Source organism: Panthera uncia, chromosome E1 (genome assembly GCF_023721935.1).
Source record: "Panthera uncia isolate 11264 chromosome E1, Puncia_PCG_1.0, whole genome shotgun sequence".
Classification (NCBI taxonomy): Eukaryota; Metazoa; Chordata; class Mammalia; order Carnivora; family Felidae; genus Panthera; species Panthera uncia.
Window position 1 is genome coordinate 18,012,379 of NC_064814.1, and position 15,514 is coordinate 18,027,892.

At 43.3% G+C, this 15,514-nt stretch overlaps 1 protein-coding gene across 6 annotated transcripts in view; it reads right to left on the reverse strand.

Annotated features, from left to right (window-relative positions):
• PITPNC1 (phosphatidylinositol transfer protein cytoplasmic 1) overlaps positions 1 to 15,514 on the reverse strand; it is a 268,872-nt gene that overhangs the window by 147,334 nt on the left and 106,024 nt on the right. The window lies entirely within an intron of this gene.

The window sequence follows — 15,514 nt, forward strand, 5'->3', positions numbered from 1 at the left end:
AAAACAAACAAACAAACAAACAAAGTAATCTCTACACCCAACATGGGGCTTGAACTCACAACCACGAGATCAAGAGTTGCATGCTCTTCTAAGCCAGCCAGGTGCCCCAAGGTAGGTTAAGTACTTTTATCCCCATTTTACAGATAAGGAAACTGGTGCACAGACAGGCTGCACAACTTGCCCGAAGCTATGAAGCAGGTGAGTTGGGATTTGAACCCAGGGAGTCCGGCTCCAGGATTCACTGTCCCCTGTCTCTGGCATAATCTCCTCGGCCATTTGGGTGGCATCCAGATAAAAGGTTATTTATTTATAAGGCTGGAAAAAGTACCCTGTAAGGAACGTGAGTTTCCTCACCCTCCCGTGCTGCTGACAGTTTCAGGTTGATATTAGGAAGAGTTTTTTAAAGAGGTGGGAGACAGCAGTACCAAAGAGAGCAAGGAGAGAAGAGGTCACAGGGGGAGTTAGCAGCGGGGACAAAATTAGAAGCCAGGAGCCCAAGGTTCTCAGCCCTCGTCCTGGAAAGCCTTCCTCCTACACACATCGTGACACACGGCAATTAAAAGAAGCATACCCACTCACAGAAATCCCCGAGATTTTAAAGTAAAAATTTAAATTAATGAGTCCATCTAATTTGGACGCACAAAATGCGTGGGTGGAAGACATTTCTGGAGCCGACGGCTGATGTGACAGTTATTTCGCGAAAAGGAAGAGAAGTTGCCTGCCTTCGGATTTGAATGTTTCCAAATGGGATTCTAAACCCCAGCCTGGAACAACACACAGGACGAGGGCTGAATATAGAGATTCTATGGGAGAAAATCCCTTCGGCTTACCCAGTCAACCCATCGTGCAGGAAAATGAAATGGACTATCCCCTTGTAGTTCACCCTTCATGAGAGCGCGCCCAAGAAAGGCAGCGGGTTCCCTATCTAGCTCATACGCTCCTATCCATTGGAAATTGGATTCCTAAATGCGCTGTGGAGGACAGAATCATCTATTCAAAGACTTCATTAAGCTATTGCAATGGATCTGAATCAGAGGGTTTGGGGACACACTGGGTGTGTAGTATCAATGACCCTTTCTGCTCACTCCTCCAGAAGCAAGGTAAAAAAATCTCAACCCCACCTATAGATCGCCCCCTAATAATGTGCCTTATAGGACTGTCCACAAGGCAAACCACAAACTCCTGGAAAAATCACGTCGTCCCTGGTTTTCCTTTCTCTTCTTTCTCTGCCCTCCGCCCCATTCCCAGAGGAAGACAGTTCCAGAACTGCTGACAACCCCCCAGAGGAGGAAGGCCTTTCTTCCTTCCTCCTCTTGGGCAGATGGTATTTGCATACTGACATATTGTAAATCTAGTCACCCAGGTAACGGGCTCCAGTTAGCAACAGCGCAATGAAGGTCAGCCTGATTCCTTCTAAAATTAGAAGTCAGACCAATCTGATTTTTAACTGTTCAAGGTAGGATGCCCAGTTAGATGGCGAATTCGGTTCTTACAGTGAATTTTCACTTGGGAGATTCGGCACTAGTTAATAAAGGCCAGGTGGGGCATTTCAACACGACACCGACATCGGTTTTGACATGTTGAATGAAGTTTCAGCCGCAAGAAGTTGCTGTTTTCTGTAAATAATCCTACTAGAACGCTAGTCTCTGTCAGTAAAGTCATCTTTGGCCTCGGCTCTCCCTTGACCTTCATAGTCAGTTGGTCGTTAAGGACTGCTGTTCTGTGCCAGGCATTTCAGCCTTTACGCAGTTGGCCTCCCCGACTCCGCTGTGGCCCCCTCTCCCTGCACAACCTCTCCCCACCCCCTTCCAAAGTGACTGGCATTGATCCAGGACCATCTTTTCCAGCCTCTTTTGTCCTGGTCCACAGGCATCCCTCTTACTGGGATCTGCGCCCTTCTTTTCCGTCCCTGACCATGGACAGCAGTCTTGCACAGGCTTCAAGGAACGCATAGATGGTGTACAATCCTCCCCCCCACCATTAATTCTATAAAGGTCCATGCGCCCCCAAAACGTGAAGACCCACCAACTGTCTAATTACAGATGGTACCTACATTGGCATTTCCCTCAATGATTTGAAGGAATGACAGTTCCAAAGGATGTTAAAATGGTGAGGGAAAAAGAGCTCCACAGTCAAGTGAGTGACTGTTTCAAGTGAGTGTGGGAAACACTAAGTCAAACAGAGTTGGATGGTTTTTTTTTTTTTTAATTTTTTTTTTTTTTTAGTTTATTTATTTATTTTGAGAGACAGAGAGAGAGAAAGCACAAGCAGGGGAGGAGCAGAGAGCAGAGACAGAATTCCACACAGGCTCCCGCACCATTCGTACAGAGCCCCACGCGGGGCTCGAACTCACGAACCTCAAGGTCATGACCTGAGCTGAGACCAAGAGTTGGACGCTTAACCGGCCGAGCCACCAGGGCCCCTGGATGGGTTTTTTAATGCAGGCTTTCTCAGGGCCTTTGCTGTACGGCCACATGCCATGGATCACTGATTTCACAGTGGAGCCCCATTCCCAGCAGACACTTCTAAGTGGTCCTTGGTCTCCGATAGGAAAGTTGAGCTTTATTTCCCCCTAACAACCACCTAAGCCGTGCACTGCTTTGTGATAGTTCTTCCCTTATGGTTTTGAGCTACTTATGTTTTACTCTATATATGTAACCATTACTAGAAATTGTATCATTGCACTTCCACATTATGGCGTGTGTGTTTTATATCGTTTTAGATCTGTCTCCCCTACTAGACTGGAAGCCATTTGACACTAGGCTACACACCTCGGTAACTTTACATCCCCAGGGCCAAGCTAGCCAGACCTTAGAAATGGTGCAGAACTGGGGGCGCCTGGCCGGCTCGGTCAATGCAGCACCCGACTCTTGATCTCAGAGTTGTGAGGTCAAGCCCCACACTGGGTGTAGAGATTACTTAGGGAAAAAAAAAAAGAAAGAAAGAAAGAAATGTTGAATAACTGAATGTATAAATGAAGGTTGATAACTGGATAATGAACTCCTTCAGAATACAAACTGCATTTTGACCTTCTTATATTCCCACGGCACCCAGAGAAGTTTTTCATATAGCAAAAGTCAATAAAATTTTTAAGACCTAAATCCCTTAGGAAATATTTATGGAACATCAGTTATGTCCTGGGTACCGAGGACATTAATATGGTAACAGGCAATCGGGGAGCTTAGATTCCAGTAAGGGAAACAGACATGTAAACAAAAAATGATGGTAAAATATAAACACTCTAAAAGGAAGGACAGGCTGTCTGGGAGCACAGGTGGAGTATTTCGTTCTGTACGTGCTGGCAGGGAGGCGCGAGGGGTCAGTACTAGGATACTCGGGATTGATGGTGGCACCCAGGTCCCCAACTAGACCACATTTGGGGGGGAAACGGGTCAAGAGGCAGCTCCAGTTGAGTGAGTACGGATACCCACTGGGTGAAGCTTTGGCCTCAACCCCAATGTGGATCCCAAGCCCCGGTGAATGGGCCTCCACCACCTGGAGCTGGTAGGTTCTTGTTGCCCAGGGAGAGCTGTGCCAGGGCCTACAGCCACACCCGCGGCACGGCTGCACCATCCCCAAGTCCACGGTCAGAGCCCGGCCCTATGTTGTTACTCTGAGACCAAAGGATGGATCCAGAGAAAAGAACACAGGAAAGGGGCGCCTGGATGGCTCAGTCGGTTGAGTGTCCGGCTTTGGCTCGGGTCATGATCTCATAGCTCATGGGCCCAAAGCCCCGCGTCGGGCTCTGTGCTGACCGCTCAGAGCCTGGAGCCTGCTTCGGATTCTGTGTCTCCCTCTCTCTCTGCCCCTAACCCACTCGCATTCTGTCTCTGTCTCTCTCAAAAATAAACACTAAAAAATAAACAAACAAACAAACAAAAGAAGAGAACACAGGAAAGAAAAGAATGGAAGTGCTCCTCTCCTTTATGAGAACTAGGGCATGGCCAGTCTCATTCGCCCATCTGCCCTTCCAGGCAGGGCAACCTCAGAGCCCAAGAATCCCAGAACTTACAACCCGCAGTTCTGAGGGGAATCCTGGAGTTCCCAAGAGACAGTATACGCCAAGGAAGACAGATGACGCTCCTAGACAGAAGTCCAATAGACGTTCCTCTCTTGACCCCTCCAAGAAGGTTCTTCCGCTCTTTAGGAAAGCAGTGAGGCAGAGGGTAAAACACCCCAACACCCAGGCCTGAGTATTTTTAAAAAACGTCCAGTTTAAGACTGAGAACTACTGGGGTAACAGGAGGAGAGAAAGTGAGAAAGAAAGCCCTGTAGGGGCAGGCTGTTAGAACTGATTCATACATGAATCACATGTTCATTGCCTTGGCAGGTGGGGTGGGGTCAGTGAATGAAACCAATGGCTAAAACGACATAATTCCTCAGCAAATTAAACACTTGGGAATATCACTCGCCTATACATAGAAATATGCTTGTTTTAATATTTTTACCTTGGTACATGGGTACCAAGAAATATTCCTCTATGGTTTCGAAAACAACAGGGCCTTGTGGTGATGAATTACCAACGATACCCAGCTGCACGGGTTGGAGAGGACAGAAAACGGCATGGCCTGGAAACCTGGAGAACCCATGCCCTGTCTACAGAAGGTAGCAGCAACCCAGCTCTAGTGGATGCTTGCCAACATCTTCAAAATATTTCTCCAGAAAAGCTAGAAATCTAGATTTTTATATTAATGGCCTAACTTCTAAATGTTGGCTTAGATTAAAACAAAATGAAACAGGGGCGCCTGGGTGGCTTGGTCGGTTGAGCGTCCGACTTCAGCTCAGGTCATGATCTCACGGTCCGTGGGTTCGAGCCCCGCGTCGGGCTCTGTGCTGACAGCTCAGAGCCTGAAGCCTGTTTCAGATTCTGTGTCTCCCTCTCTCTCTCTGCCCCTCCCCTGTTCATGCTCTGTCTCTCTCTGTCTCAAAAGTAAATAAACGTTAAAAAAAAAAAAATTAAAAAAACAAAACAAAACGAAACAAAACAAAACACAGGGGCGCCTGGGTGGCTCAGTTGGTTAAGCAACTGACTCCTGCTCAGGTCATGATCTTGCCCTCGGTGGGTTCGAGCTCTGCGTTGGGCTCTGTGCTGACAGCTCGGAGCCTGGAGCCTGCTTTGGATTCTGTGTCTCCCTCTCTCTCTGCCCCTCCCCCAATCGCGCTCTGTGTGTGTGTGTGTGTGTGTGTGTGTGTGTGTGCGCGCGCGCGTGTATGTGTGTGTGTCTCTCTCAAAAATAAATAAACATTAAAAAAAATTTTTTTAAATCACAAACCTCACAACCCTCTGAATAAACATAAAAAATTGGTAAGCAGCTACCTTTAGCCATATGGTTTTAACCTCCAATTACATGTAACTCAGTTACGATAAAAAGAAAGAACGGAGGTGCTTGGTCAGAATCATGCTGCCAAGGGTGACATTTAGAGGCAAGCAACTTCATTAGTGCTTGAGGCTCAGGGCGGTTATGGGAAAGGGGAAGATATAAAACACTGTAAATATCTGAGCACCGTAAATCCTTCGCCATCTCAATATTGCTACTGGTCAGAAAGCTTAAGTTAGAAAACAAAGGGCACAACTTATTAGAACAATAATAACAGTGATTAGTATTTCCTGAACATTTACACTGTAAGAGGCAAGGGCTAAGTGCTTTACATAAAAATCACCCCATTTAATCCTGAAAGACAAATTACCATCTCAGTTTTCAAATGAGGACATGGGGCGGGGGCGGGGCACACAGAGAAGTTAAGGAAAGCGTCAAAGGTCACGCCATCTGTGGAGCTAGGGGGTGACCCGAGTCTTTCCCGCTGCAAGTCCTGGGCTGGGCATCGCTCTGCAGCTTTGAGGCAGGGAGTGGTCTGAAGGAGAGAACAGACTGAAATATAGAATAAAAGTGTATAGTCAGTAGAGGTCTGGGCGGGAACCTAATGAAATAAAACGGGCCCATAAACAAGTGAAAAACGTAAAACTTTTAACCTCGGGTCACCGGTATCGCCTCAGTTTAGCCATGAGGGAACAAGTGAAAAAAAAAAAAAATGTTTAATGCAAACTCAACACCTATCAGATTAGTAAAGCTTTAAAAGGCTACCCAGTGTTGGTGAGGTGGAGGGAACAAATCCTGAACCACACTGCTGGGGGGAGCAAGGTGGTTAGGAAGATGATCCGGCGATTAAAATTTAAGATGTTTATACTGTTTGACCTAGCCACTCTACCTAGGAATTTCTTCCAGAGAAGCTCTTATGCAATTGTGCAAAGATTTATATGCTTAAGATTCTTCACGGCTACATGATATGCAGTAGAAAGAAAGCTGGAAAAACTCCAGTTGTCCATCAGTGGGACCGCTTAGATAAATCAAGGTACATCCAAATAATGAAATACAATACAGACATTAAATCATGAAAGAGATCTCTACTTGCCAAAATGGAAAGATGTCCCAGATGCATAGTTAAGTGGGAAAAAAAAGTAAGCTGCAAAATAGTAGGAATAGGAAGAGTTTCAGTCAAGTGCATACACATGAGAAAAAAGTACAGACATGCCTACTAGTACCTGAACAGGGAGGGGGGAAAAAAAACCCTAAAAGAATATATATATATAGCCAATTTTTAATCGCAATTACCTAAGAGAGGACTGTGGGAAATGTACTTCTATAAGGTTGGAAGTTTTCACAAGAAGCATGTACATTCCAAGTAAAGAAATAAGCTGACATTAGAAACGTGGCCCTATGCTGAAATTTCAGGGCAGGATTCCAGTTCCTGGGGAGGAGGGTAGATAGACAAAGACCTGGGAGTCTTTAGGACATGGTCAGCCACATAGGTTGTGCACTGCACAAGGGCACCCTCTTGAGATGTGCAGGCTTGGGGCATTAGATGGATTCCCGAAACAAATTCAGAAAGGCAACCAAAGCAAAAGGTCAGGCATCTAAGCAGGGCAGGAAGGGGGCTCAGAAAGAAGAGGGTGAGCATGTCAATTCTGAACATCTCAGGATATAGGAGTCAGTGACAAGGCCAGGTCAAGGTGGTCCTGAAAGCGAGCAACACGGTCGCCAACGGAACCTGAGTGTGGCTCTGATTCTCAGATCTGCAGGTGGGTTTAAGACATGAAGCCTTCAAGTGGGCGGAGCCTCTAAAGTACTTCCTGCCTCAGACCCAGATGGGTCTGGGTCCTGAGACAAAAGCGAATGGAGGAAGAAATGCAACGCCCCAAGCTGCCCATTTCGGTACCTCTCTCACTCACACAATTCCCTGTGCTCAAACCTGAGTTTCAACACCTCCAGACTGGTGACAGTGACCAGAAACTGGAAGTTACCCCCAAAACAGGTGGAACCGCCTATCCTTCAAAATATAAAGCGAGCAGACTGTGCACTTAGACCTGTCGAAATAAATCTCTCTCCAATTTGAGTGAACAGTGTTCTAGAATTTCCTTTTCAGGCTAAAGCTCCAAATACCCTCTCCCATAGAAATAACGATATTAGGTCGGCACAGAAACTAGCTGACCCGTAATTGCCCTAAGGAAAAGCCTAATCACCATTTCTAATAACGTTTCTGAAGGAAATGCATTGAGTTCCAACAGGGTGTGAGGCAATGAGGAACTTAATTCCTCTTCTCTGTTCCCAAAAATGTGGGAACGTTGCCCAAAGCGTGTTCCTTCAACATCTAAATGATGCGAATATATGTTACACTTTGGAACACTTTTTTCTTTTGATACAGGCTTCCATTGTCAAATAAGACCGGGAGAAACTAATTCAAACCAGGCCAAACAGGCTTTATTATTTAAAAAATTTTTTTAATTGTGGTAATATATACACAACATAAAATTGACCATTTTAACCATTTTTTAGTGTACCATTCAGTGGCACTAATTACTGTTACAATATTGTGCAACCATCACCAACCTTTTTTATCATCCCCAAACAGAAACTCTGTCCCCATTAAAATCTCACTCCCCATTCCCTCCCTTCCCAGCCCCTGGCAACCACTGTTCTAATTTCCGTCTCTATGAATTCGACTATTCTAGGGTTCTTTTTTAAGTAGAATCACACAATATTTGTCCTTCTGTGTCTTTTGTGAGGACATGCCAAGTTTCAGGCTTCAGGAACGGGTAGGATGGGGAAATGGAGACTATGCCCAGGGTCTAGATAGAGGAGAGAGAGAAGCAGACTTGGGAAGAAAGACATTTCTGGGAGGCTGGGGAGTCAGCAGGTGAAGGTGAACTGGACATAATTAAACACATACTGGTTTGGAGCCTTTGAGCCAAGGAAAGAGATCCGGGCTGGAGCTCGGGACTGAAACCAACAGCAGTCTGAAGGTGGGTATGGCGGGGGAATCATGGGGACAGTACACAGTACTCAGGAGGACCCAACAATTAAGGGAGAGAGGAAGCAAGAAAAATTCGGGAAGATGTCTGAAAAATTCAGGATCAGCCAGAAAAAACAGAAGACACCAAGAGCATACCTTCTAAGTGTTTCCCAGCCTTCCCTTTGCCCTACTCGTCACTCCTTTCCAGAACCATCTGTCTAAAACACAGATCTACTCCTCATCTGAGTCTCTTGCCCCAAATCTAAAACCTTTAATGATTTTGTCCAGTGTTCAGAGCAAAATCCGAACCTCTTACTGAAGTTTCCAGTGCTCTCCCCAGCTCACCCTGATGCTCTCCCGACTCACCCCACCTGGTCCAGCCGCTCGGTTCATCTGTGGTGCACATGTGTGCACGTGTTCCTAACCAGCGTCTTTCTCTTGGTGTATGTGTTATTCTTTCTGAATATTGGCTTATGGTCTCCCTTCAAAGACCACATGCAATCCCACCTTTTCTGAGAGATCCGAATCGATCCCTGGAGTGGGGATAAATGTGCCCATTTCCCGTAATCCTATACATCCTTTAAAAACAACAAGGGACACATGGGTGGCTCAGTCGGTTAAGCCTCTGACACTTGATCTCGGCTCAGGTCATGATCTCGTAGGTTCATGAGTTTGAGCCCCACATTGGACTCTGTACCAACAGTGCTGAGCTTGCTTGGGATTTTCTCTCCTCCCCGCCCACCACCCCCCCCACCCTTCCCTCACTCTCTTTCTCTCAAAATTTAAAAAAAAATTTTTTTTTAATTTTTTTTTAATGTTTTATTTATTTTTGAGACAGGGAGAGACAGAGCATGAACAGGGGAGGGTCAGAGAGAGGGAGACACAGAATCTGAAACAGGCTCCAGGCTCTGAGCTGTCAGCACAGAGCCCGACGTGGGGCTCGAACTCACGGACCGCAAGATCGTGACCTGAGCCGAAGTTGGCTGCTCAACCAACTGAGCCACCCAGATGCCCCTTCTTTTTAGGTTTCAAAAACGTTGTAGATAAATTGGAAATTATACTGAATATATCACTTTGTAAAGTGCTTTTTTTAACATATATTATCAGCATTTTTCGTATCCTTAGTCTTCAAAACTTATTAATGGTTGCATTCACTCCCCTTGTGTGGGCATAATTTAATCAGTCCCCAATTACTGAATGAGAATTTCAAAAATTTCTGCCTCCCCCAGTACATTTCACCTGGTAAGTATTCAGAAGATGTTTGTTGAATTGAATGGTTATGATCAGGACAAAGCATTATCAATAGCTAGATCCTGTTCTGAATTGACTTTATCATTCAATTAACAGAAAATTTTTTAAATGGGGAAAAAACTGTTTTCCGCTTGTGTGGTAACACATATTTGCAGAATTTGTAAGCCCAATGAAATCAAATGAAACTACTGCTTCCTCCAGCCTATGGGGATCACTCCATCTTCTGCAAAGACAAATCCACGATGAAGGCAGTGATTTGGAAAGAAACAAAGAATGGACACTCTGAGCTATAGAGAATCAACTGAGGGTTGGTGGAGGGAGGTGGGCTGGGGATGGGCTAAACGGGTGACGGGTATTAAGGTGGGCATTCGTTGTGATGAGCACTGGGTGCCGTACGAGTAAGTGACGAGTCACTTTTACTCCTGGGGCGCCTGGGTGGCTCAGGTGGTTAAGCGTCCATCTTTGATTTCGGCTCGGGTCATGATCTCACGGTTCGTGAGTTTGAGCCCAGCATCAGACTCTGTGCTGACAGTACAGAGCCTGCTCGGGATTCTCTCTCTCTCTCTCTCTCTCTCTCTCTGTTCCTCCCCCACTTGTGCTCTCTCTCACTCAAAATAAATAAATAAACTTAAAAAAAAAATTCTACTTCTGAAGCTAATATTGCACCGTATGTTAACTAACTAGAATTTAAATAAAACCTTAAAGAAAAAGGAAAAAACAAAGAATGTCTTAAATCTATAAGGAGACGGTTATGTTCAGAAACCTTCTACAGATTTTTAGTGTCATCTAATCTGAACATTTGTGTAAAAGCCCATGTCACCTTTTCCTGAATCTCCTTCCTTCAGTGTTTTCTCTTCACATTAAAATATATTGAAATTTTTTCAGTTGGTAAAAGCCAGTTTAATATGATTTATGTACTTGCCCACAAGAAAGTGAACTTTCCGTATCACTAATTAATATCCACCCGACGCACAGTTTTATCAGCCAAGCATAATGATTTGAGGGAGGAAGGAGAGAGAGTGGAAAAGAAAAGAATGGGACTGAGATCGAAGGTCACGATCTCCACGTCCATGAGGGCAGGAAAGGGGTCTAAGGATGGACTTACTACAGGGGACCAACCACTGGACAAAAGACGCAGCCTAAAGCCATGACGGCAAGCTCCAAGGCTATGTAGGTAAAGACGCAGAAGCGGACGTTGCTGGCCCAAAGGCAAAAAATAATAATAATAATAAAATTAAAAAATAAAATAAAATTAAAAAATTAAAAAATAAAATAAAAAAACAACCTTCAACACATGAACTTTGGGAGTAAAAGAGAATGACTCCAAAATTTTACATATGACCTAGCCGCCGTTTGCGTGAAAGGGCTCACACACAGCCCTGACAGGTGTTCCCCAAAAAAACCAACTTGAAGATCTCTTCCAGATGTCTAATAACTATAAAAATTAAGAGCTCAAGGTCTGGAAGATCTAACGATGTACATTGAAACCGGCAAAACAGTGATGTCCAAATAATCATTGCAAATATGATATAATATTGTGACATCTTAAAAACTTAAATGTAAAAAAAATAAAAAGTAAAGTAAAGTAAAAAAAACTACGGGCACCTGGGTGGCTCAATCGGTTTCAGCATCCGACTTCGGCCCAGGTCATGAACTTGCGGCTCATGAGTTCCAGCCCCGCATCGGGCTCTGTGCTGACAGCTCAGAGCCTGGAGCTTCCTTCAGATCCTGTGTTCCCTCTCCCTCTCTGGCCCCTCCATCGCTCGCACTCTGTCTCTCAAAAATAAAAAATAAAGATAAAAAATTTAAGAAAGAAAAAAAAAAAGTAAAAAAACTAAAAACTTAAACGTAATGTACAATGCAAAACGTATTAAGAGCGTTCTGAGTTCCACATATTATTTTAGGTGGAAGTGACACGCAAGTTCATGAAAGGGGACATGGAGGAGAGATAATAAATACGGCTCTTGAGGGCGCCTGGGTGGCTCGGTCGGTTAAGCGTCCGACTTCAGCTCAGGTCATGATCTCACAGTTCGTGGGTTTGAGCCCCGCGTCGGGCTCTGTGCTGACAGCTCGGAGCCTGGAGCCTGCTTCAGATCCTGGGTCTCCCTCTCTCTCTGCCCCTTCCCCACTCGCACTCTGTCTCCTTCCGTCTCTCAAAACATAAATAAAAACATTAAAAAAAAAAAAAAAAAAGTACTGCTCTAAGTACTGATTACCTTGACCTTGACAATCCAAAAACGGAAAGGTTGAGGAATGCTCACATAAAAGTAACCACCAGAATTAGAAACAGGACATGAATTTGCAAACTGCTAGAGAAGACACAGTGCATACAGAAAACAGCAGTTGTTAAAAGAAAAGATATAAAAATACAGATAAAATGAGATGAAACAAGACCGTACCGTTAGCTATAATGATAAATGTAAGTTACACTTCCGTATTAAAAGGAAATAACTTTCATATGGGATTATAAAATAAGGCCCAGTGACTTTTTGCTTACAAGAGGCAGAACTAAAACAAAATGAGACAGAAATGGTCATAATAAAAGGATGATCAAAGATTTAGCAGACAACAAACAAAAAGAAGTGCCTTTAATTCATGATAATATCGGCCATATTTTATTTTTATGTGCTCATGCAACGCTTACAAAAATTAGTCATGTCGTAAACCACCATAAAAACCCAAATAAATTCCAAGAAGAAACTACACAGGACTCAACGTCACAAAATACTCCACTAAAAAAATATCTAATTCTAAATCAAACCCCAACACTTGGAAATTTAAAAGAACTTTTCAATAAGCTTTCTGGTCAGAGTAGACATCGAAACTATAGTTACACGCAATTAAAAAATAGAAAATAATGATGGGAGCACTACATACTAAATCTTAGGTGACAAAGACAAAGCTGTATTCAGAGACAAGGCAAGCAGATGGGAACAGGCCTATTTTATAACTCGTAGGCTTAAAGCAACCTAAATCCAAATTCGGATGCCATTTAAATACTGTAAGCACATACAAACATACACGTTCAGAGAGAGAGAAAAGACTCTAAAATATTAAGAATAGTAATCTCCAGGTTATGGAATTTCTACTTTCTTCTGAATTTCCTAAATAAGTCTCAATGAGCATGCAGCACTTTTATAATTAGAACAAGATTAAACAAAAGCACAACAAAAAACAGAATTTACAGTCACAGGAGAGAAACAAAACATCATCTTGCCAAAATGATCAAGGCAATTAAAATTCTCTCCTTTGCTTTGACTTTCAAGCTCTAGCCTAGTGATGGTTAATACAAGCCTGTTTTTACTATAATTCAGCACAGTTCTGTCTTCTGGTCTTGTGCCTGGAAGTCAGGGTATGATGCACCGGCTGAAACCTAACCATTGTTGTCTCTTTTGGGGGAAATCAAACATCCAGACAGGTGAGCAACCAAGGGTGGCCTGGTGACGCCTATGTTTAAAAGCGAACGGTCCCGTAGGACAGCACTCACATTCTAGAGTTGGTGGGGAAGAAACAGAAGGGCTGAAGAGAATTCCCTTTGTGGTTGTGATTGTGCACTGTTTTGTGGGGTTTCTGTGTTTTATTTTATTTTATTTTTTATTTGAGAGAGACAGACAGACAGAGCGTGCATGCATGAGCAGAGGAGAGAGGCAGAAGGAAAAAGAGAGTGGATCCTAAGCAGGCTCCACACTCAGTGCAGAGTCCAAGATGGGGCTTGATCCCACAACCCTGGGATCATGACCTGTGTCGAAATCAAGAGTTAGACGCTCAGTCAACTGAGCCACACAGGCATATTTTAAAAACAAAATAGGTGGGAGACAATATACATATATTATGTATGTATGTATAAATCACATATGTATATATAAATTATATTTCATTAATATATTTTATTAATATATATTATAAATATATATATTATGTTTTTTTTATTTTTGAGACAGAGAGCATGAGCAGGGAGGGGCAGAGAGAGAGGGAGACAGAGAATCCAAAGCAGGGTCTGTGCTGACAGCAGAGAACCTGATGAGGAGTTTGATCTCCAAACTGTTGAAATCATGACCTGAGCTGAAATCAGACCCTTAACCAACTGAGCCACTCAGGTGCCCCATAGGGGGAGATAATATTAAAAAAAAAAGTATAAATGCATATTTCTTCTCCTTTTCTGTCTCAACTGATTTAAAAAGCAATAGTATAGGGGCGCCTGGGTGGCTCAGTCAGTTAAGTGTCTAACTTCGGCTCAGGTCATGATCTCACGGTTTGTGAGTTTGAGCCCCGCGTTGGGCTCTGTGCTGATAGCTCAGAGCCTGGAGCCTGCTTCAGAATCTGTGTCTCCCCCTCTCTCTGTCCCTCCCCCTCTCTCTGTCCCTCCCCCTATCTATACAGATATAAATATATTCATATATATAACTATTATATATAATATAGATTCATATCTATTCATATATGAATAGATATATATGAATAGATTCATATACATTCATATATAATGAATTCATATATATTCATATATTATATCTATCTATTCATATCTATTCATATATTATAAATCTATTCATATCTATTCATATATTATGTATCTGTTCATATATATTCATATATATAATATATATTCATATATATAATATATCCATGTATAGTGTGTATGTGTATATATATATATATATATATATATATATATATATATATATATTCAGGGTACCTGGGTGACCCAATCAGTTGAGCATCCAACTCTTGATTTTGGCTCAAGTCACGATCTCATAGCTGTGGAATCAGGCCCCGTGTCAGGTACCATGCCGAGAGCATGGAGACTACTTGAGATTCTCTCTCCCTCTGTCCCTCCCCTACTCTCCACTCTCACGTGCAGGCAATCTCTCTCTCTCTCTCTCTCTCTCTCTCTCTCTCTCTCTCTCTCTCAAAAACAAACAAACAAAAAAACAAGATCCAACTATATGCTGTCTATAGAAGAGTTTAGTTTCAAAGTCACAAATAGGTTGAAAATGACAGAAAAAAATATACAAACAATAACCATAAGAAAGTTGGATTAGCTATACTAATATCCGACAAAGTAGATTTTAAAACAAAAAAAGTTACCAAAGGTACAGAGGACATTTCATGATGGAAAAGGGCCAATCTATCACGAAGATACAACTAGAAACATAGTATGCCCCTAACAGAGCCCTGAAACACATAAAGCAAAAACAGACTTCAACCCCCCATTTCAATAACAGATAGAACAGCTAGGCAGAAGACCAACATGGAAACGGAAGGCGTGAACAACACTATAAGCCAACCAGACCTAACATATCTATAGACCGGTCCACCCAACACAGCAGAATACAGTGCACATGAAACAGTCTCCAGGATAGACCATGTGCTAGACCACAGAACAAAACTTCAATAATTTTGAAAGGACTGAATTCATACAAAGCACGTTCTCTGACAACATGGAATAAAGTCAGAAATTTGAGACATTCACAAATATGTAGAAAACTGGCGCACTCTTAAACAACCTATGACTCAAAGGAGAAACCACAAAGGAAATTAGTAATTTCTTTTCGATGAATAAAAATTAAGACACAACATACCAAAGCTTCAGGGATGCAGCTAAAGCAGGTGTAAAGAGAAATGGAGAGCTGTAAATAGATTTAGTGAAAAAGAAGAAAGATCTCGAATCACTAACCTAACCTTCTACTTGAAGACACTGGAAGAAGAGCAAACTACACCTAAAGCAAGCTGAAAGAAGGAAATAATAAAGATCAGAGTCGAGGGGCGCCTGGGTGGCGCAGTCGGTTGGGCGTCCGACTTCAGCCAGGTCACGATCTCGCACTCCGTGAGTTCGAGCCCCGCGTCGGGCTCTGGGCTGACGGCTCGGAGCCTGGAGCCTGCTTCCGATTCTGTGTCTCCCTCTCTCTCTGCCCCTCCCCCGTTCATGCTCTGTCTCTCTCTGTCCCAAAAATAAATAAATGTTGAAAAAAAA